At 41.2% G+C, this 21,292-nt stretch overlaps 1 protein-coding gene across 3 annotated transcripts in view; it reads left to right on the forward strand.

Annotated features, from left to right (window-relative positions):
- The window catches only part of SGK3 (serum/glucocorticoid regulated kinase family member 3), a 145,477-nt gene that overhangs the window by 54,922 nt on the left and 69,263 nt on the right, over positions 1-21,292 (forward strand). Inside the window, exon 1 of one of the 3 annotated variants that reach the window (XM_032315598.1) lies at positions 4,500-4,648. The exons of 1 other annotated variant lie outside the window; for it this stretch is intronic. The gene's annotated coding sequence lies outside the window, so the exon portion shown is untranslated. Of the gene's footprint in view, positions 1-4,499; positions 4,649-21,292 lie in introns of those variants that run through there. One more of the 3 variants, XM_032315596.1, reaches the window with a different exon arrangement.

Below are 21,292 nucleotides of genomic sequence, written 5' to 3' on the forward strand. Positions count from 1 at the left end.
AGTTCTCTGAGGTGATAAGCTGGGGCAAATCTTGTTCATTCCTCATCTCTGAGACATCAGTCTCCTTCATTTGCCTGATACCCATCTTGAAAACTGTTGTTTTATATATTTTGTCTGGCTTCTTTTTGTTGCCGTTGTTGGTTCAGGTAGGAGAGTAAATATGGTCCTTGTTACAACATCTTGGCCAGATTTAGAAGTTCCCTTAAATCTCTCATCTTAATAATTACTTCACATTTTTAGAAGAGGAAGAGAAACATTCCAAGAGTCTATAACCAGTAGCCTCTGGTACAACCAGTCTATAAAATGAAGTGTGACTATTGTTTAATCTGCCTATTTATTACTTTCTAAACATCCAGAATATTATAAAGGTTTGCTGTGAGTAGTGATTTATAGATTGTTTGGGCCAGACTTCAGAGCTCTGGGGCCTCCTTTAAATTTGCCAGTGACATTTTCAAAACACAAGGGGCCATTGATAGATTGCAAATCAGTTTTCACTCTTACTTGGTAGTCATTCTGCAAACTTGGTCTTGCTTCTACTTTTGTCATCTGGGTAAGGTTGCAGTTAAGGAAAATTTACTCTTTAAAGATGTGAGTAGTATGTAGGGCACCTTAACATAGGCAGTTTACCATGATTTGACGGTTTATTTCTTGGACATCAGAAACCTTTCTAGTCCAACTCTGAGAAGCAGTGTGATTCTTGTTTATCTTATTCTTCAGAATTTATTTGAAATTGAAGGGAAACTCTTACAATCTTATTTGCATGAGAAGAAAAGACCAGTATTTTAATTAAAGCAAAGGAGAGAGTGAGGGCTTAACGAAAGCTGAAAATAATAATAGACTAATGACTATCTTCTTTTTTTTTTTTGGCATATAGAAAGTTCTTGTTAAAATACTGTCACCCCAGGATCAAACACTACAAGGAAGGCCTGCTCTGGTCTGAATAAAGGTCAAGGGGGCCTGCTCTAGCCTGAAACTCACGGGGCTAGAGTCATGTCCCAGCCCTGTCACTTGTTTTTTTTTTTTTTTATTTTTTTATTTTTATTTCCAGCATAACAGTATTCATTATTTTTGCACCACACCCCGTGCTCCATGCAATCCGTGCCCTCTATAATACCCACCACCTGGTACCCCAACCTCCCACCCCCCGTCCCTTCAAAACCCTCAGATTGTTTTTCAGAGTCCATAGTCTCTCATGGTTCACCTCCCCTTCCAATTTCCCCCAACTCCCTTCTCCACTCTAAGTCCCCATGTCCTCCATGCTATTTGTTATGCTCCACAAATAAGTGAAACCATATGATAGTTGACTCTCTCTGCTTGACTTATTTCACTCAGCATAATCTCTTCCAGTCCCGTCCATGTTGCTACAAAAGTTGGGTATTCATCCTTTCTGATGGAGGCATAATACTCTATCCCCAGGGGTACAGGTCTGTGAATCACCAGGTTTACACACTTCACAGCACTCACCAAAGCACATACCCTCCCCAATGTCCATAATCCCACCCCCTTCTTCCAAACCCCCTTCCCCCAGCAACCCTCAGTTTGTTTTGTGAGATTAAAAGTCACTTATGGTTTGTCTCCCTCCCAATCCCATCTTGTTTCATTGATTCTTCTCCTACCCACTTAAGCCCCCATGTTGCATCACCACTTCCTCATATCAGGGAGATCATATGATAGTTGTCTTTCTCTGCTTGACTTATTTCGCTAAGCATGATACGCTCTAGTTCCATCCATGTTGTCGCAAATGGCAAGATTTCATTTCTTTTGATGGCTGCATAGTATTCCATTGTGTATATATACCACATCTTCTTGATCCATTCATCTGTTGATGGACATCTAGGTTCTTTCCATAGTTTGGCTATTGTGGACATTGCTGCTATAAACATTCGGGTGCATGTGCCCCTTTGGATCACTACGTTTGTATCCTTAGGGTAAATACCCAATAGTGCAATTGCTGGGTCATAGGGCAGTTCTATTTTCAACATTTTGAGGAACCTCCATGCTGACTAATGACTATCTTCTTAAGCACTTACTCTGGGTATGTCACTTGTTCTGGCAATGGGGTGACAAAAGAATGGGTCGGCTACTTTTTATTTTTATGTACCTCTGTGAATCTCATAGATTCAGACTTCAAAATAAGTCTTATTTATTAGCAATTTATTTTCCCTTTTCTTTACTTTCTTTCTTTCTTCTTTTTTTTAAAGTAATCTCTACATCCAGTGTGGGACTTGATCTCTTGAACTCGAGACCCTGACCAAGATGAAGAGTCACCTGCTCTCCTGACAAGCCAGCCAGGCACTCCTGTTTCCCTTTTCTAAAAATCAGTCACATCTAACTGCCTATCAGAGCTTTGGTTAACATGAAGTAATAGATGTTATTGCAGTGTCACATAATTTCAGATAAAAACAGAATCCTGGGGCTCCTGGCTGGCTCAGTCACTGGAACATGTGACTCTTGATCTTGGGGTAAAGTCTGAGCCCCATGTGGGGTATACAAATTACTTAAAAAATAAAAATACAGGGGCATCTGGGTGGCTCAGTGCGTTGGGCCTCTACCTTTGGCTCGGGTCATGATCTTGGGGTCCTGGGATCAAGCCCCATGTTGGGCTCTCTGCTCAGCAGGGAGCCTGCTTCTCCCTGCCTCTCTGCCTACTTGTGATCTCTCTGTCAAATAAGTAAATAAAATCTTTAAATATACATATATATTTAAAAAAATAAATGAAAATAAAAATATAAATTTTCTTAATAAAAAAAACAGAATCTTACAGTTATAGGTAATTTGAACAGCCTAATTATAGATGAATATATAATTTCTTTTAGGCTTTTGAGATACTGAAAATAGCTTTTTTTTACTTTATTGCCTGGATCCTGGGGTTATCCAGGAAGGAGCTTACAGTTTAGTTTTAGAGATAAATATAAATAACAGAAAAAAAAAAAAATAAGGTAGGCCTGCTAAGTGGTGCAGATCCTAGGTGTTATAGCATTTTACTGGATAGAGAGGTCCCTGAGCTGAGCTATCATAATCTGAACAGGTAGCTAGGACTAAGAAATATTCTGAGCTGGGAAGCAGTGGATATAAATGTTCAGTGGCAGGAATGTTGGCTGTATGTTGTGGATACTACACAGTGAAGAAGCAGTCTGCCAGAGAGTACTTGGAGATTAGGTAGAAAAAAATAGGTGAGGGTCAGATCCAAGAACCTGAGTTCTTTGGTTTTGTACTTTATTCAGAGATGGCAGTGAAAGTGAGAAGGTTCATTGAAGAGACTCTATAATGGAAAAAGCCAAGGACCTGATGACCAAATGTGAGGATTGAGAGGGAAGAGTCAGAGGTTTTGAGCTAGGACAAGAGTTATCATTATTGCAAATAGAAAAGTCTGACAGGAGAGCTTGAATGAAGTGATGTCAGAGATCCCTGAAGCTTTTCCTAAAAATCCCCAATTTCTCTGTGTGGTTCCTGACTGGACAGCACTTTCCTTATGGTCCCTTTGCCCTTAATTGCTGAATCTTGCAGGATGAAATTAAGTTTGGAAGGGTATTTAGAGGTCATGAGGTCACTTGGCCCAATCTCTTTATTTTAAAGATAAGCAGATCTGGGGCTTTGGATATTGTGATCTCCCTTAGGGCCACACAGCTAGGCTGGCCTCTTGACACTGTTTTCTGAAGTTCTCCCAGCAAATGCTGCTTGTTAGCAAGGTGAGCCTTGTGTTTCCCCACCATAATTTAATTAGTGTTTGCCTTGATTCCTCTAATAGTTTTTCACGTTCAAAAATCAAATAAATTAATAGTTAAAATAATTCCTTCTGAGTGGTCTGATTTTTTCCTTTATCCATACATGTAGTCACAAACCTTGCAGTACACCGTGGGCATTAATGCCAAACTCAACCTGCGTTGAGTATGCTCTCTTGAAAAGTGCCTGAGCTATTTGAGGGGAGAAGGAATGAGTGAGTCTGAAGTGATTCCTACTGAGAGTCCTTTCCAGAATTTTCCCCAAAATGAAAAACGAGGATGTGTGCTGGAGATCAGTAAAGAATTCGATTGCTTTTTTCCTCCCTCTCAACCCTAGTTCCTATGATTTCTCATGCATGGAGCCCGGAATTCATGAGTCCTACCCTGCCTAAGGAGAACAAGATTAGCTAATGCGCTTATTAAGTATAAACTCCGTTGCTTCAAGATGTCTCACCCAGTCCTACACGTCAGCTGGAACCTGGGGAGAGGGCCTTCACTTTCCCCTCCCAAGTCTCCTTCCTCATCTTGCCACAAGGCTGACTGTCTCCCTTTGACGGTTCCCTCTACCTGCGTCCAGCACTCCCTCCCTCGGGGTCACACACCCCAAGCCCTCCCGGCTTTGTTTATTTATGGCCTCCCGGCAGCATCCACACAGTGCCTTCACTCGGATCCACCGCTTTCTAGCGAGCGAGGGGCGGAGCTGAGTGTGCATAAGCCCCGCCCCTGAGCAGGCTAGTGGTTGGGACGGTTCCGTTGATTGGTGTGGGCGGGGCCTGGTGCTAGGGGCGGAGTCAGGAGGCCGGGCTAAGGCGGGGAGGGTGGTGGGCCCCGCTGGGGGTGGGAGGCGCGGCGCGGACGACCGTAGAGTGTGGCGCAGCTCTGGTGGGGCTTCCCGCTCGCTATGCGTCGGGCGAGGGTCCACGAAGGTAAGTACGGGAAGGGGTATGGGCGCCGCGAGGGCCAAGTGAAGGAACCCCGCGGGCGCGTTCGAGCCAGGTGTGGTTTGGTTGGACCGGCCCCTGGGCCACTTCCGTGCGTAGTACGAGCGCGTGGTGCGGCTGGGAGGCCCCCTGGCGTGAACCCCCAGAGGCAGGGAGACACCGGGTCCGGCTCTAGTTTTTGCAGCGCTTGTTCACGGCATTACCGCCAGGACAGAACACATTTGGGTTGCTCCACACACTTCTTCCCTAAATCTCGAGAGACCTCAGGTACTGAGATTTTATATTCTTTAAGAGTCTAGTTCGTGGTTCAGGACTGGAGGAGAAGCTCGATAACGAATTTGTAGTGCAGCTTTATTTTGACTTCGTGTTTTTCAGTTTGCAAGGAGAGTGCGGCTGATAATGGGACTGTTACTTAAACAGGGACGCCAGGATATATATAGGCAGTGTATGGTGAAAGTTAAGATCTCAGGCTTTGAAGCTAGAGTGCCTGGGTTCGAATCTCTTTGTTAATTGTGAAAACTTGAGCAATCTGTTTAATTTCTCTATGACTTTGTTTCTGCACATGTAAAATGAGAATAGTGATAGTTCATCCTTAAAGTATTGTTATGAGGATTAATCAGTCAGTACTTAATTCTGCCTGACGCATAGTCCACAATAACGTTGGTTATTTTCTTTATTATGCCTTTAGATGGGCATTAATCTATAAAGTTGTCAACACCGGAAAATCTTTCCTCAGAGTCATAGCTAGAAATGTTTGAGAATTCCTTTGGAATTTCAGAGAATGTATCCCACCAGATAAGGTCTCATTACTTTTCTCATCTACTAGAGATGTGATCATCCACCTGATTTCAAATCTAATCCTCCCTAAAATGATGCAGAAGCCGGAGTGTCTTAAAGACTGTTCTAAAAGAGGGATGAAAAAAAGGCAGCACTTTCAGAGAGGGTATCCTCAGTTTAAACACCAAGCTCTGGTAGATGTGTTTAAAAGAAGGTCATTATCACTTTTATACAAAACTTACAAGTTGTATTACTTGGGATGGGTGCTATTTGTACTATTACTGCAAAAGGAGGTAAACCAGAGTACACAAATACACAAATAACCTAAACATCATAGGAATGGTAATTAGCCACATCGAATCTTGGAATTGAAGGGAATCTGAAAAATCACAACAGCTGCCCTTTACAGATAAGAATGAGGCCCCAAGATCCAGAATCATTAAAATGCATAATTTAGCCTACAGTTCAGTTCTGCTGAACAACAAATCATAAAATCAAAGAATGATATCAATTCTGGTTTTGATAATTGTACTGTTTTTATTTTTGACAGTTTTATGGTGCTGTGAATGGTTTTTCTCTCTGCAGCATCCTCCTTGGTAGCTTAATTGCATGATTCATAATCATTCTTCACCTTTGATTTAAATCACAAGTTTCAAAAGTTGCTACATCAATGATTGCTTTGAGAACAAGATGATTGTCTTCTTAAGCTTTGTACAAACATGTTCTAACAGTGCTTTGGTTTTGTTGTTTTAAAATGTAGTCCTTTTCTCCCAGGTAGGGAACATAAACAGCCAGTGTAAACAAATTGACCTACTAGGCAGTTTGTTATCACTGTGTTATTGGTGAAGTTTTCTTGATCTGGTAGGACAGTCAGGAAGTGGAACACTACATACTAGCCCAAGGAAATAGGACTGGGTCACCGAAGAGATACACTGCAATTGCTGCTAACTTCAAAAGCATCAAGAGTGAAACTAAATGAAGATATTTCTATGTTAGTTGCTGACTCTTTCTTGGCGCCTTGCGTGGTTCACTCCCTCACCTCTAGGTATTTGTTTAGATGTCACTCTCAGTCAGACCCTCCTAATTAAAATTCCATACAACCCCACTCTTCCTATAATATATATTTATCTCTCTATTTACTTGTTCATTATCTCTTGTCTGCCATTGGAGGGTAAGTTCCATGTGGGCTGTGGTGCTTGCCAGTTGTGTTCACTGCTGTATCCTAAGTGCCTGGAAACAATGCCTGGCACCGGAAGGTGTCAGATCTGTGCATCTGATGCAGACATTTCCAGCTTGGGCTAGTATTTACTTAAACTAGTTTGCTGTCATTTTGCCTTGCCCTCTCTTCCCTCCCCCCATTCCTAGTTATTTATTCTGATTACCAAGGAATAAAACCTTGAAGCAGTCTTAATGCCTCCTTCTACCTTGCACTCCACATGCAAATACCTATTACTTATTTCTTAGGTCAGTTTTTTGCAAACCTGCCATTCCTATTGTTGCCAAACCCCAGTTTCTTTAAGCTCTCCTCCATTTCATTCCATTCTCTACACCTACAACCTTTCAAATTACCTTTTCAAATGCCTTTACATCCTCATCTGCACAATGAAATCCAGAGTGAGAAGCCTGGCATTCAGAGTCCTCTACATGATTCAAACACACTTTTCCAACCTCTGGCTCCTATATGTAAGAAAAGTGATTTCCAGTTTATACTTGTAAAATAAGGCTTTAATGATAATGCCACGTAAAAGCTAAAGGTGAATGTTGTGACAGTTTCTCTTTCTGTTTTTACCAAGTGGAGTGGATCTTTTCCTGTTAAGTGGGCAGGAATTCAGACAAATTGAACGAATGGCTATTCTTTGTACTGAGGACTTTTGCTGCTCTTTCTGTTTTGAGTGCCCAGCCTTCAGATCCTCCCTCACATGTTATAATCACCCCAGATACCTAGAAAAGTTCAGTGGGAAGTGTTTTGTTTTTTTGTTTTTCCTTCCTCTGAATTCTAGAAACTTTTCATATTTTTCTTAGAGAATTTATCACAGTCTCTTTTGCATTGTAATTTTTTGGGCACTTATCTTTTCTTTTTGGTACATACTAGCTCCTGGAGGACAAATACCACACACATAAAAGTTCCAGTTACTTTTTAAAGTACACCCACTTCTTTGTTTTTTAAGTAAAAGTGAACTTAAAGTTCTATTTTATAGGTCTTTAAATCATTAAATATTGAGCTTCAACAATCATTTCTACAATATGGACAATTAAGGAAGAAGGCAGGGGTAAATTCAGTACTACATAAAAAGATCTAAATGAAGATACTGAGATCTGGATTCAGAGAAGGAAAGAGGTGTAGGGAGAGCAACGTACCCAACACCCACGTAATTGGACACACAGACGTTTAAAAAGATACACAAAACCAGTAGGGCAAGACGGACTTTATGGAGCAACATCTGCAGCTTTGGTTTTTCTTGTGGGGGAATTATTCCTAGCTTTATTTTGTTTTTGCATCTCTACACACAAATAATGTCACACTGCTTTGTTTTCTGAACTGGGTAAGACTGAACTTTCTCTTCCTCTTTCTGGTCTGCAGAATGTAGTTTACTTGCTTTCCCTTATTTTTAAACTAATGAAATGTTCATACTTCTTTCTTATTTTCCTGTACATATGGAGAAATTATATGCCAGAAGCTTTTAGTTCTTCAGAGAAAAGAGACGGATAGAAGATACTTGAGTTTATCTATTGTGTGAAGCTTCCAGTTTTATTATTTGATATCAGCATCTGGTTCAGTATATTTTGTTTCATTTCATTACCAACGTGTCCTTGCACATACTCCAGTTGAGTGAATGCTTTTATTTTGCATGTGATTTTTTCTGATAAATTAACACTTGTCTCTAGGACGTCTATAGACATTTCTGAAATTTAATTTTCTCTCTTGTTGCCTCCCAAACCTTGTCTGGGGTTTTCCCATTCTAGAACATGCACTAGCCTAACTTACTCTCTTTGTTCTTGATTATGAGTGTTTACAGGTGTCGACTAAATTTATTTTACCATTCCTAGGATGAAGCTGCAATTTCTATTGGCAGGAAATAGTTGGTAGGGAAAATATATATAAAAGTCCTAATTTTTTTAATGTTAAAATTTTAAGGTAAAAATCTGCATATTATTTTTACTAATAAGTAGCTAATATAAATCAGGACTTAAATCTAACATACTATAATTTAAATTTAGATTCAGATCATACTGTTATTTAAATTTCTTGTTTTGTGCTAACCAGTAAAGTTTTACTCTCAGAAGAAGAATCTTAGGGCGCCTGGGTGGCTCAGTGGGTTAAGCCTCTGCCTTCGGCTCAGGTCATGATCTCAGGGTCCTGGGATCGAGGCCCGCATCGGGCTCTCTGCTCAGCAGGGAGTCCGCTTCTCCCTCTCTCTGCCTGCCTCTCTGCCTACTTGTGATGTCTCTCTCTCTATTTCAAATAAATAAATAAAATCTTTAAAAAAAAAAAAAAGAAGAAGAAGAATCTTAAAAAAAAAAAAAAACTTGAAAGCAAATATTTGCTTTGGAGTAAAGTTTCCTTTATCACACTGTATAGGCATCTGTGTTTACCCTGAGTTCTCCTTGTTTTCAAAAGCCTTACTTAAGGGTGCACATCAGATGGATCATTCATACAAATAATAAAAGATGGGGCCCAGACTAATTACACATCTCTAGCACATGGTAAACACTGTATAAGTATCTGTTAAATAAATCTGTATTTTTCAGGATTTTGTTCGAGTACTGTAGCATACTAGTATGTTTAATAATGGAATTAATCTAGTAAAGAGGAAAATGGGAATTTTTGGCAAATGGGAATTTTTACATGCCTCTCTCCACCTGTTTGTTGAAAGAATAAATGAAATGTGTACCACCCAGTACATGGCAGTATAAAAGTCACAATTTCCACAGTCTAGTCAGGGAGGTTCTCAACCTACAAGATGTAATCTTAGATGATTATAAATGCTAAAATGGAAAAAACCAGGGTGATGACAAATTATTTTGGGGAAGGGGCACTGTAGTTAGGTGGTCTTGAAGGCCTGTTGCAGGAGGTGGCATTTGAACAAAGCCTCAGTGTGATGAGCTGGAGAGAGAGAATGCGAGTCAGAGGGGACACAGGTACAAGAGATGAGATGGGAGAGTGCTCAGTGTGTGTGAGAAGTAGGAAGGAGGCTGTTCCCATGGGAGTCTAGTGAGTAGGGTTGTGGGAGGCACTGGTGGGATGCAGCTGGAGAGATAAGAAGAGATTAGGCCATGCGAGTGTTTGTAGGGTATTAGCAATAATTCAGAGTTGGATTTTATTCTAAGGGCAGTGGGAAGCAATAGAAAGGATTTAAGTGATAGGGTGAAATTATCAGATCTGTAGTGATGAAGAAAATGACCCTGGTTACTATGGGAATAATGGATTGCAAGGCGTAAGAGAGGAAAGAAAGAGAGCAGATTGGAGCTTCTCTAAAGAGACTGTGAAGTGTGATGATGATTGTTATCTTTGTGGGGGGTTCTTTGGCATTTAGTTGTTTTGATTTTGGTTCCTCCTCACTTTTCCAAGTCTTCCCAGCCAGAGAGCCAGAGCAAGACTTCTTAGGACCTGCAGTATTTTACTACTGCTAATTGTGTGAAACTCCATGTTCCTTTTTCTCATGTCTCATATAATCATCCATCCACCCATCACTCTGCCAGTGATCACAGTCCTCCAAGAACCATCTTTGAAAGTGTTCTTTGTTCCTGTCCTCCTGAAACATATATTGGGAGTGTGCTTTCCAGTGGAAAAGCTTGGGAAGCCAGGAATAGGGCTGGTGTTCTGGTATTGGGAAACCCAAGACAGTGACCTTAGGAGGCTGAGAAGGATAGAGCAGAGCATTGCAGCTTCAGTAAACATCTCTACTCTGTCAGTTCTGGAACCTGTGGAAGGTCATGTTATCATTTGGACTCGGTTTAGGACCGTCTTCCTTATCCTGGCAGCTTTGGGTCTAGTATTGGAAAACAGAGGACTGTGCTCCTCCTACTGCCTCACTCAGTCCTTTCCTTAAATATCTGTATTAAATGGAGCCAATTTCAGAAAACCAACAGACTCATGTAACTTTTGTCCAAGTTTTTGGATACGCCTTTCAAATTGCTGGGTGCAGACTATTCTTCTATATTGTGTCCCAAATTGACTATTTTACACATATTTTATTTCTAATTTATGTATCACTTTTCTTTATCAAGAATGAGGATAGGGGGCGCCTGGGTGGCTCAGTGGGTTAAAGCTTCTGCCTTTGGCTTGGGTCATGATCTCAGGGTCCTGGGATCCAGCCCGACATGGGCTCTCTGCTCAGCAGGGAGCCTGCTTCCTCCTCTCTCTCTTGCCTGCCTCTCTGCCTACTTGTGATCTCTGTCAGGTGAATAAATAAAATCTTTAGGAAAAAAAAAAAGAATCAGGATAAATAAAAGGTACCTCAAATAAGAGATGTGATAAACCTTGGAAAAACTAGGACTGCTTTGTGATTACACAGTGAGGGAAAAATCAAAGAGGGGGTGGGGTGGGGATTAGAGGAAGGATATATTAGTAAGGAAGGAAAACAGGAAAAGTTGTAACTGATTCATCCTGTGATATGTGTAGGGAGAAGGTTACTATGTATCTTCAATATTGAGATCCTGTTAGATTTTTAATCTGTTCTGCAGTGAATTTAATTTACAGATGTGACAAAGATGTGCTTTGTTTCTGCTGGATGTGTTTGGAGCTAATATTCTGAAAGGCGGAAGTAAAACAGATACAGATATATACTATTACAGTAAGCTTTCATTAAAGTAACTAGTTAGTTTGGAGTAAGAATTCCCAAGGGGCTTTTAATGTAGTTTTAAAATGAACCCAACCTCTTTTGGCCTGTTCTCAGGAATAATTCCTGCTCCCTTCCCCATGCCCGTTCCTTTTCACATTCTCTGGGTCAGTCCCCATTTTCCAAACCAACCCTATGCCATGCCTCAGGTCTGAACAGGGATTTTCTTTTGTCTCTTTGTCAGTTCTCTCCTTTAGGACCCTTGTTTCCAAACATCCAGCACCTGGTCCTGTCACCCTGCTGAAGAAAATTTGTAGTTCTTCCAGGTTTGCATCCTGCCTTTTGGAACAGAATTGTTCTTAATTTCCTTTTATGCCTTGGTATAAATCACTGAACCCCTCTCTGCCGTATTAGTTGAGAGTGGATACTGATAATTATGAATGTATCTGTCTTGTAATTTTGGGTAGGGTCCACTAGTTAGTGCCAAACAGTATCCATGATGTGTGAAAGAAATGGAGTTAAGAACTTCTGCTTAAATTTTAGAGGTAAAAAGCTGGAGAATCTTTGGATTTTCTTATAAAACATTTTTTTGGGTGTCTGAAACAGAGATGGACAAGATCCAGGACAGTAATTTTATATAATGGACAGAAAGAGAGGCACAATGGTGAAGGGGGGAAAATGCTCTAAAAAAGGCTTTAACTGATATTAACTATACTGGAATTGAAATAAAAAATTTAACAAAAGCCTTAATCAATGCTTATCTATTTTAAGCAGTATTTTTAAAAACAGAATTTTAACATAACTTGATTTTGGACAGTTTTCTGTCATGGTGTTTCATCCCTATTTCCACTTTTTATTTCAGAATAAAAAAAAAAAACCTATTAATGATTTTTTTAAACTTTCTCCCTCCCCCCCCTTAAAAAACCATATCCTGTGATAGTATCCTTTCTTAAGTCCTTTTTTTTTTTAAAGGACTTTGTTTATTTATTTATTTGACAGACAGAGATCACAAGTAGGCAGAGAGAGAGAGAGGAGGAAACAGGCTCCCCGCTGAGTAGAGAGCCCGATGTGGGGCTCTGTCCCATGTGGGGCTTTATCCCAGGACCCTGAGATCATGACCTGAGCTGAAGGCAGAGTCTTAACCCATTGAGCCACCCAGGTGCCCCCTCTTGTATCCTTCTTACTTCACAATTTAGCCCTTGATCGTCCTTGTGATGGGACCAATACTTAGGGCCTATTCTGTATCCCACACTCTTGGTTAGATGTTAACGTATGATGTTTTATGAAGCTAGGCCACTCCTCGTACAGTGCTACACAAATCTGACCCCTCCTGGTGACAGAATCAGAATGCTGCTTTTCTTGCGCATGGCTCTCTTTTCTATAACCTGAGAGCTAATGGACACTTGGCGTTCTCCCATCTTCACCCCGTATCTCCAGAGGTGATTTAGAAGAAGAGGATGCATGCAGTAGTACTGTAAGGAATTGAAAGACAGTGTGTGCACCCCAGCCTCTCAGGTCAGAGCTGTGATCACCATACAGGGCTACTCCCTGAAGCTGTGTGAAATGTGGACCTTGTAGCCTAGGTTTGTTCATCTGTAAAATCCAGGTAAAGATACTGATGTGTCTTTATGAGGAACAAGTGATGTGTTAGTGCTAAGGCATGCTTCAAATAGTGCCTAGCATTAGTACTTAATAGATACTCGTTTCTTAGCCTCAGCAGTATTGACATCTTAGGCTAGATGACTTCCTGTTGTAGGGGTTGTCCTGTGATTGTACGATGTTTAGCATTGTCCTTGACATGTAGCCACTTAGCAACCCCCCAAGTTGTGACAACCAAAAATACCACGGCATTGTGCACTGTCCCCCTGAGGAACCACTATCACTATACATAAATATAATATTGACTAACTGTTAATCTTACCTTTGCAAATCACTGTCCCTCCTAAAGTCTGGCTGGTCCCTGAAAGTTCTGTTCTCATCTAATCCACTTCTTTTTGTCATGTTGGACTTGTCTGAGTTGATTGACTAGGTGAATATCAAGGTTAGTTCTTGCATTCTGAGTTAGTATCTGAACTTGGTCTCATTAGAGCCACATGACCCACCCCTAGGTGAGCCTGCTGCCCCTGGGAACCGATCTGTAAGACCGTATTGTGATTCTCCAGCAGAGTGAGGGCAGATTCTTTTCCCATTCTTCTTCTTTTTTAAGATTTTTTTTAAAGTAATCTTTGCATTCAACGTGGGACTTGAATTCAAGACCCCAAGATCAAGAGTTGCATGCTCCACTGACTCAGCCAGCCAGGTGCTCCCCCATCCCCATTCTTCTTTTGAAAATCCTAACATACCTGTGAACCTCCCCCCAAATTCCAGGTTTTATCCCCCGATGAACAACTTCCCTTTTTATCATTTGTTTTTAATTTTGGGTTCTTGTATCAGTCCTCTTCTCTGTTTTATTTCCCTGACTGGCTGTAAGATGATTTTGCAGGATTTGAGTTGCTTCAGTTTCACAGAATAAACATAGATTAGGTTATAGTAATAGCAGAGTATCTTTTTCATAGTTTCACTCCTGACCACTTAAGAATAAATTTATGAGCCTTCATTGATTAACAGAGGACTCTTTAGAGGATATATATGTTGTAGAGGCAGTGTGGTATGAGTCCTGAGGGCAGACCACCTGGGTTCAAATCCTGAACCCACTACCTGGGGCAGATTACCTTTTTCATGCTGCAGTGTCTCCTTGGTTTTCCTGTCAGTAAGGCTTTGGTGAGGAGTCACAGTCTGGCTTATATTAAACTTAGCTACGAAATATTAAATGTTGTTAGGTTGCTGGATTGATTTAGCTTGAAGAGAAGGAAGACCTTATTTAAAGCGAGACAGTGGAGTATAACAAACAAGTATCTATAGATTTTGGAGGTAGTCAAATTTGGACTTAAATCCAAGCCATTAACCGGATCGTAGCTTAGACAAGTGATTTCTTTCTTTAAATAATAATAATAATAATAATAGTTATTATGGGGGGCAAGTGATTTAATCTCATTGTTTTTCTTGAAGCAGCATCCTCATTTCCAACATATGGTTTTAGCTTCCTTTTTCCAGAGAAAATTGAAGCAGGCAAATGTGATTTCTTTCAAACTTCTGCTACAGTATCTGCCTGGCTTTATTTTTAGTTAGGCTGAGAATATATGACAGTCTTCATTTGTGGCCCTTCTCTGTCATTTCGTGGTATACCATGCATACACATAACATCACACTTAGTGAGGTGTTGAAATTTTTATATTGCTTATCATTATTCCCCATGAGATAAGGTCTTTGCAGGTAGGATTTTCTCTTCTCTTTGTCTTATTGCTTAATGCCTAAGGAATGCCTAATAAGTATGTTGAACAAAGGAATAAAAAGTAATTTGAAACGAATCGCTATGTATTAGATCCAATTTATTGACTACTTTTAGAGAGCGAGGTCTTTTACTTATCCCATATGCTTAAACAATCATATGAAGTAGGTGTTGCTAGCCTCATTTTCCAGATTAGGAAACAAGGGTTTAGATTAGTCTTGTCCAGGGACTGAGGTGGAGAATTGTAGCATTTTATCCCCACAGGACAGAATCATCTCTCAGGAGTTTTTGGCCTTAGAGGGAGGAACCAGTACTACCAGACTGCAGCCTGCTCAGGAGGGAGCAAGATGAGCAAATGTTTCCCGCCCCCCATCATGCCAGAGGCATGAAATCAACCAGCAGCTAGAAAGCAGGGGGGCCTAAAGTGTGCAGGCTGTCGAGGTCAGCATCCCAGGGCATGGAGCAGGGTGGATATGGATCTGAACAGACACAGAGGATATCCAGCAGAGTCCTCCCCTTCCTGTTCTTCAGTATTCCCTCTTACACTTTGGGCATAACACTTATGTTCCTAACTCAGGGGAAACACAGTCTGTCGCTGACAGGCACTGTATTCAGTGCATTCACACTCCCACCTGGAACCACTGCCAGTGTTCAGAGAAGGGAACAGAGAAGAAAACTAAACTAAAACAAAATTGCTATAGTCTTGGCATCTGTAGCTAGTCTTTTGCCTTAAGTTGATAATAATACCTATTTTATGTTCCCCTACCCTCTTCCAACGCCTTAGCTTGTCAGAGTTTCCTGGTGGAGGACCCCAAACATTCATTCCCACAGGATCCAAGTCTGTTTATTGAGTTGCCAGTTTTCCATTGACCAGTACTGTTAGACATGCCCCACCGAATCTCCTTAATTCAAATATGTGTGTGTGTGTATTTTAAGATTTTATTTATTTATTTGACAGACAGAGATCACAAGTAGGCAGAGAGTCAGGCAGAGAGAGGGGAGGAAGCAAGCTCCCTGCTGAGCAATGAGCTTGATGCGGGGCTCGATCCCAGCACCCTGAGATCATGACCTGAGTCGAAGGCAGAGGCTTTAACTCACTGAGCCACCCAGGCGCCCCTGAATCTCCTTAATTCAGACACAGTTCCCCTCCCCATGCTGTGTAATGACATCCAGGTTTCCTCCTGGAAATCCAGATTGGTCACTTTACTGGGGCAGTGACCATTTTCTTATCAGGTTGGATGGCTTGATAAAGCACACATGGCTAGGGGATAGGCTTAGCTTTCAGTTTAACAGGACTAGACTGTTTTCTCAGTGAAAGCATCCCTCCACCAAACCTGAGGTGGTCTTGAGAAGGAAAGGGTTATAGTGTCATGTTAAAGGCAGAGGTTCTGGAATGAGACATCACTTCAGGTTCTGATTCCGCCAACTACTTGCCTCAGTGACTTCAAGCAGTTACTTAGTCCAATTTTGTGTCTATTAGCTCCCATGTAAAAGGAGAGTGACAATAGTATCTCCTAGGGTTACTGTGGAGATTAAATATCAACCCAGTGCCTAGCACACAGTAATAATAATCATCACTATGGTTACTGGTATTAAAATAAAATACATTATAGAGTTTAAAGTACAAATTTGTAAAACAATATTTTCCTTCATTTTAATACATGAGTACATACATACTCGTAATACAGACACATTCTCACACCCATATATGTTTATAGACATATAGAAAAAAATGAAATATATGCCAAAAATATTGACTGTACATGTCTGCTGTGTGCTAAGATGATGGATATTTTTCTATATGCTTTTCTATATGCCTTTAATTTTTGTGATTATTATTTTTATATTCAAATGGCAAAGTTACTCAGTGAATTTTGTAAGTAATTTGAAAGTGACTCAAGAAGGTAATTGAGCCAAATTTTATCACATAAAAACACAGTTTTTAGCCCAGGTTTAGTCATCCTTATTGATGAAATCAGGGAGAATATCACTCTTCAGCCAGTTTCGTCCTTTTGAGGACTGAAGGTGCATTGAGTCAGGGACCATTGCTGTTCTGATACTAGTTTATATGTTGCTAATGGGTCTCCATGTCAACAAAATGATGTGTATTGTCAGAGAGCCGTGCAAACACAGACATTGCCTTAAGATTGAATATGAGTACTCCAGAAACTGATATGACAAATACTTGATCTCAGGAACCTTACATATTTAGGCATCAAAAGCAAGCAAAGAGGAGGCCTGGGTGGCTTAGATGTTTGATCATCTGCCTTCGCTTCAGGTCTTGCTCTCCAGGTCCTGGGATCGAGCCCCATGTCCACCTCTCGGCTCCATGGGGAGTCTCCTTTTCCCTCTCCCCTTACCCTGCCTGTGCTTTCTCTCTCTCTCTCTCTCTCTCTCAAATGAGTAAATAAAATCTTTTTAAAAAAAAAAAGGCAAGCAAAGAAGTGTAAGCAATGATTCATAGCACCAAGATGAATGAATTGCTTCTGAAAGAGTGATTTCATTTTTTCAGATATTTCTGCACTTCTTTGGAATTTCTGATCCCATGAAGTTCAGACCAGGTCACAGTGGAAAATAAGTACAACTCTTCTTTGAGGTCTAATAGATTGATTCTCCCAGGATGCTCACGAATTCCCAGAAGTCTTAGATCTGAGTTTGGTAAATACCTTCAACAACTTTCTGCTTCTCAGTCATCTAACCAGTTAAAATAATCTTAACTTGGCACAGCCAGCTTCCACTCCTTCCAGTACTTCTGCAAACCTCTCCTTTTTATTTTTATTTTACTTTATTTTTTTAAGATTTTATTTATTTTATTTATTTGACAGGGAGAGATAACAAGTAGGAAGAGAGGAAGTCAGAGAGAGAGGGGGAAGCAGGCTCCCTGCCGAGCAGAGAGCCCGATGCAGGGCTTGATCCAGGACCCCAGGATCATGACTTGAGCTGAAGGCAGAGGCTTAACCTACTGAGCCACCCAGGCACCCCCTCTCCTCCTTTTTAAACTTTTTTAAATGTTTATTTTTAAAAAAATGAAAGTACAACGTATGGGAATATGCTCTCCCCTTTGAAAAACAATTCAAATCTTGTTCTTTCTAGCTCTTTCACCAGTGAGCCATCCTTTAGCCATTGGCCACAAGTCAGCATAGATACATACCTTGGGCATGCATTTCTCCTGACACCTGTCTCCTGACATGTACTGCTCAGAATTGTGCCTAATGGGAAGAGTTCCCTTCACCACTCTGTCAGGACCATCCCTTCATAGAGCTACAGTGTTTCATTTCTGGTTGGGGCTTGCATACCGTGCATGTCCATTCACAAATGGGCATGTCTTTTCCCTCCTCTACTAACTGATCGTAGGATCCTCCCCGTGAGTGTGTGGTGCCAGAGCTTACAAGGAAGGTGTTACAAGTATCAGGTTTTCCTGCGGTTTACTTGTGCCTTCCAGACCTGCTCAGGCCCAGTCTTGCTTTCAGCATACCAAGTGGAAAGCTTTCGTACAGTCCAGTTTTATGAATTGGTTGGTCAGATAATACTTCTCATAACGGCTGTTCTTACTACATAGTCTCTTGGTTTCCCGTGGGCAGGAATATAATCTTTGCCAGAGCTGAGTAGCAAGCCAGAAACCAAATGGAAAAAACTTATTGACAGTACCCTAAGGAGTCTGTAACTCTTACTCTTCTCTGGATGCTTGTCAGAGGCTTCTTACCCCATCCCTGTCTGTCATGTCATTTGTGATACTAGTGGGTGTGCTAAAGCATAGCCCCAAGAGTTAGGGCAGCTTTTACTGCTGAAGAACCTTCTCTTGAATCAGGCCCCAGAAAAAACTGGCAGCCTCATGGGTTATATCCACGTATGAAACTCACCAGTTATGTTACGTCTTTCTTAGTGGACATGGTGCCAAGTGTAGCAATTTTACTTCAGATGCAATATCCTGCTTCAGACATCTGGAACCATAGAAACCATCAATGTAGTGGATCCCTGAACTTCTATGGCTTTTATCTTCATTCTCTGGCTTGTACATATATCTTACAAAGGCATCCTGAGTGCTTGCTACTTCTTTATTCTCGAGATCTGGTTGACAGAATGCCATCTGTGTGATGGACCAGTATGGTAATCTTTGGGATACTGAGATGATCGAGGTCCTTCCAGACTATATTATGGCAGTGCAGAAATAGCCCTCAGGTAAAACACTGAAGGTGCACTGCTGTCTGGCACTTGGTGGGAAATTGCATCATACTGTTCTTACTGATGATGATGGAAAGGGAAGCATTTGCTGGGTCAGCAGTTATCTACCAGCTAGCAGACATTTTGCTCATTTTCTCCAGCAAGAAGTATCACATTTAGAAGTGCAGCCATGATTGGCCTCACCATCTGTTGTTATGTTCCAAGATCTTTCTGGCTTTTGGCAAGGAAAAAAAGGAGATATAATAGGAATCAACGCCTCTGTATCCTTCAGTGTTTTTGATAGTAGTACCGATTTCTGAGCTTCTCCCATGGATGTGGTACAGTTTTTGGTTTACTTTCATAGTAGGGAGAGGGGAAGAGTTCCAGGGGTTTCTTCCTGGCCCTTTCTTCCGTATGGCTTTTATGACATAGGACAGGGAACCAATGTGGGAGCTTGGCCAGTTACCAAGTATATCCATTTGCACAAAAATTTTAGGACTAGGGAGGTAACCACAGGATGGGCCTGTGTTCGCATGGTACCCACCATGGGATACCAGGGTTGACTTCATCACTCATCTCTTTTCTGGAATGAGATATGCACTCTGACCTGTGGGCCCTGCTTTGGATCTTCAGGGATTAGTGTCAGTTTAGGTCTAGTGTCTAGTAACCCTTGAAAGGACTATATATTTCTCTTTCCACAGGGGGCTGTCACCCCTGTGCATGGGTGCAGGTCTCTCTCAAGGAGGTCTGGAAAAGGACTGTGACCATTATAGGATCACAGTAATCTCCTATTTAGTCCTCCTCAATCCTTTGAATGTACTCCCATATATGCTCTTCAGACTCTTACTGGTAAAAATTTCCAAGATTCTGCAAATTTTCCATTATAAAAGTGGTCTCTTCCCAGAGTTGAACTTCTTCCTCGGTTCTTGTGGAGCTGTCGTTTGGGTGCAATAAGGGGTGAGAAGAAAGGTAGGTAGGAGAATTGGCATCCCCCTAAGTGCTGGGCTCTATACTAAATTGCCTACTATACTTGTACTCTGGGTATCTTGTATGAAATGACTTATCCTGCTTCTGAGCTCTTTCCCCCCTCATGTGTTTCTGATGCCATTTAATGTCATACCTTATTGTCCCTTCCAAAGGGAAGACCTGAGACTTGATGTCCTCCTCTAGTTCTGCTCCTGTGGATTGTGCACAGTTAGGCACAAACAGACATTCAAGCTCATACATAATATGGTACCAGCAGGGCCCACCATGCCCTGGGTCTCACATTCTCAAGGGATAGGTGTGGAAAGTGTAGCACTGTGACTTCCACTCTCTTGTCATTTCTGCTACAGTTAGAGAATGGGCTGATGTCAGTCTCGGGCTCCTAGACAAGGTTAATCTGCCTTAGAAGAGCTAAGGTTCTACCTGCTCTGATTCTGTGGCAGTAGAGCGCTGGGACTGCGGGCAAGACTTTGATCAGGTGGTCGCCCTGGTCTAATGGGTGAGCTAAAGAAGCTAGTTGCTTTTATGCGGCACTCTGAGCTTAGGAGTGTATCAGCTATGTATCTATGTTTTCTGACAACTAATTCAGCTACATGTAAATCCTTCATGACTGCATTCATCCGGTCTAGCAAAGTGGGTTTTGAATCCTCTCAAAGGAAGCACCCTTATAACCAGTTCAAATTCACCATACCTGAATATGCAACGCCTATTGGTAGATATTTGAAATCATTGCTTCACTGTAATTTATTTACAATTATTAGATCTGTCGGTGTGACTTCCTAAAATTAGTCACCAGGGAAACTGGCAAAGTAACTCTTTAAAGGGTATTATTTTGTATCAGTGGAGAGAGTGAGCTGCTGTGTGTAGCAAAAGTGACATCAGTTTGACATATCAAGCCCTTTGTCCTCGGGCAGAATGGTAATAACATAACTGTATTTGTTCTATAGGAAGATTGTAATATCTTTGACCAGGGGCCCAGGGCATAAAATCCACAGTTGTTAAAATGCAGCTTAGCGCAGTGGTTAAGAGTCAAGACTGGAGCCACACAGCCTGGGTTCACATCCTGGATGGGTAATTTATTTAATGTCTCCATGTCTCAGTTGCCTCACATCTAAAACAGGAGTAAATAATTACTATATAGGATCCTAATCTGAAGCAGGCTTCACCTGCTCATCTTGATGCAAGAAGTCTGAAAAAACACACTTGACTGCCTGGCCAGCTCAGTCAGAAGAGCATGTGCCTCTGAATCCCGGGCCCGTGAGTTGGAGCCCCACCTTGGGTGTAGAGATTACTTAAATAAATAAACTTAAAAAAAAAAAAGGAAAATAAACATTGAAAAACTCTCCTCGAAATCTAACAAAATAGAACCCTTTCAGTTGCAAGTTGGTGTCAGTTCACCTGAACTGTAGCTCCAAGAATTTCTTCATAATAAGGAAGGCAGGTGGGACACACATGTTTTCATTGTGGTATAGCTATTGATGGGGCAGAAAAACTATATCTCTAACCTGGGCTGTGCTTTAGGATCAAATGTAAATTCCTGCCAGAATAAGCATAAAGTGGGTCCTGTGAATAATGACAAATCATTGTATTTTTAAATTA

This window comes from Mustela erminea, chromosome 16 (assembly GCF_009829155.1).
Source record: "Mustela erminea isolate mMusErm1 chromosome 16, mMusErm1.Pri, whole genome shotgun sequence".
Taxonomy (NCBI): Eukaryota; Metazoa; Chordata; class Mammalia; order Carnivora; family Mustelidae; genus Mustela; species Mustela erminea.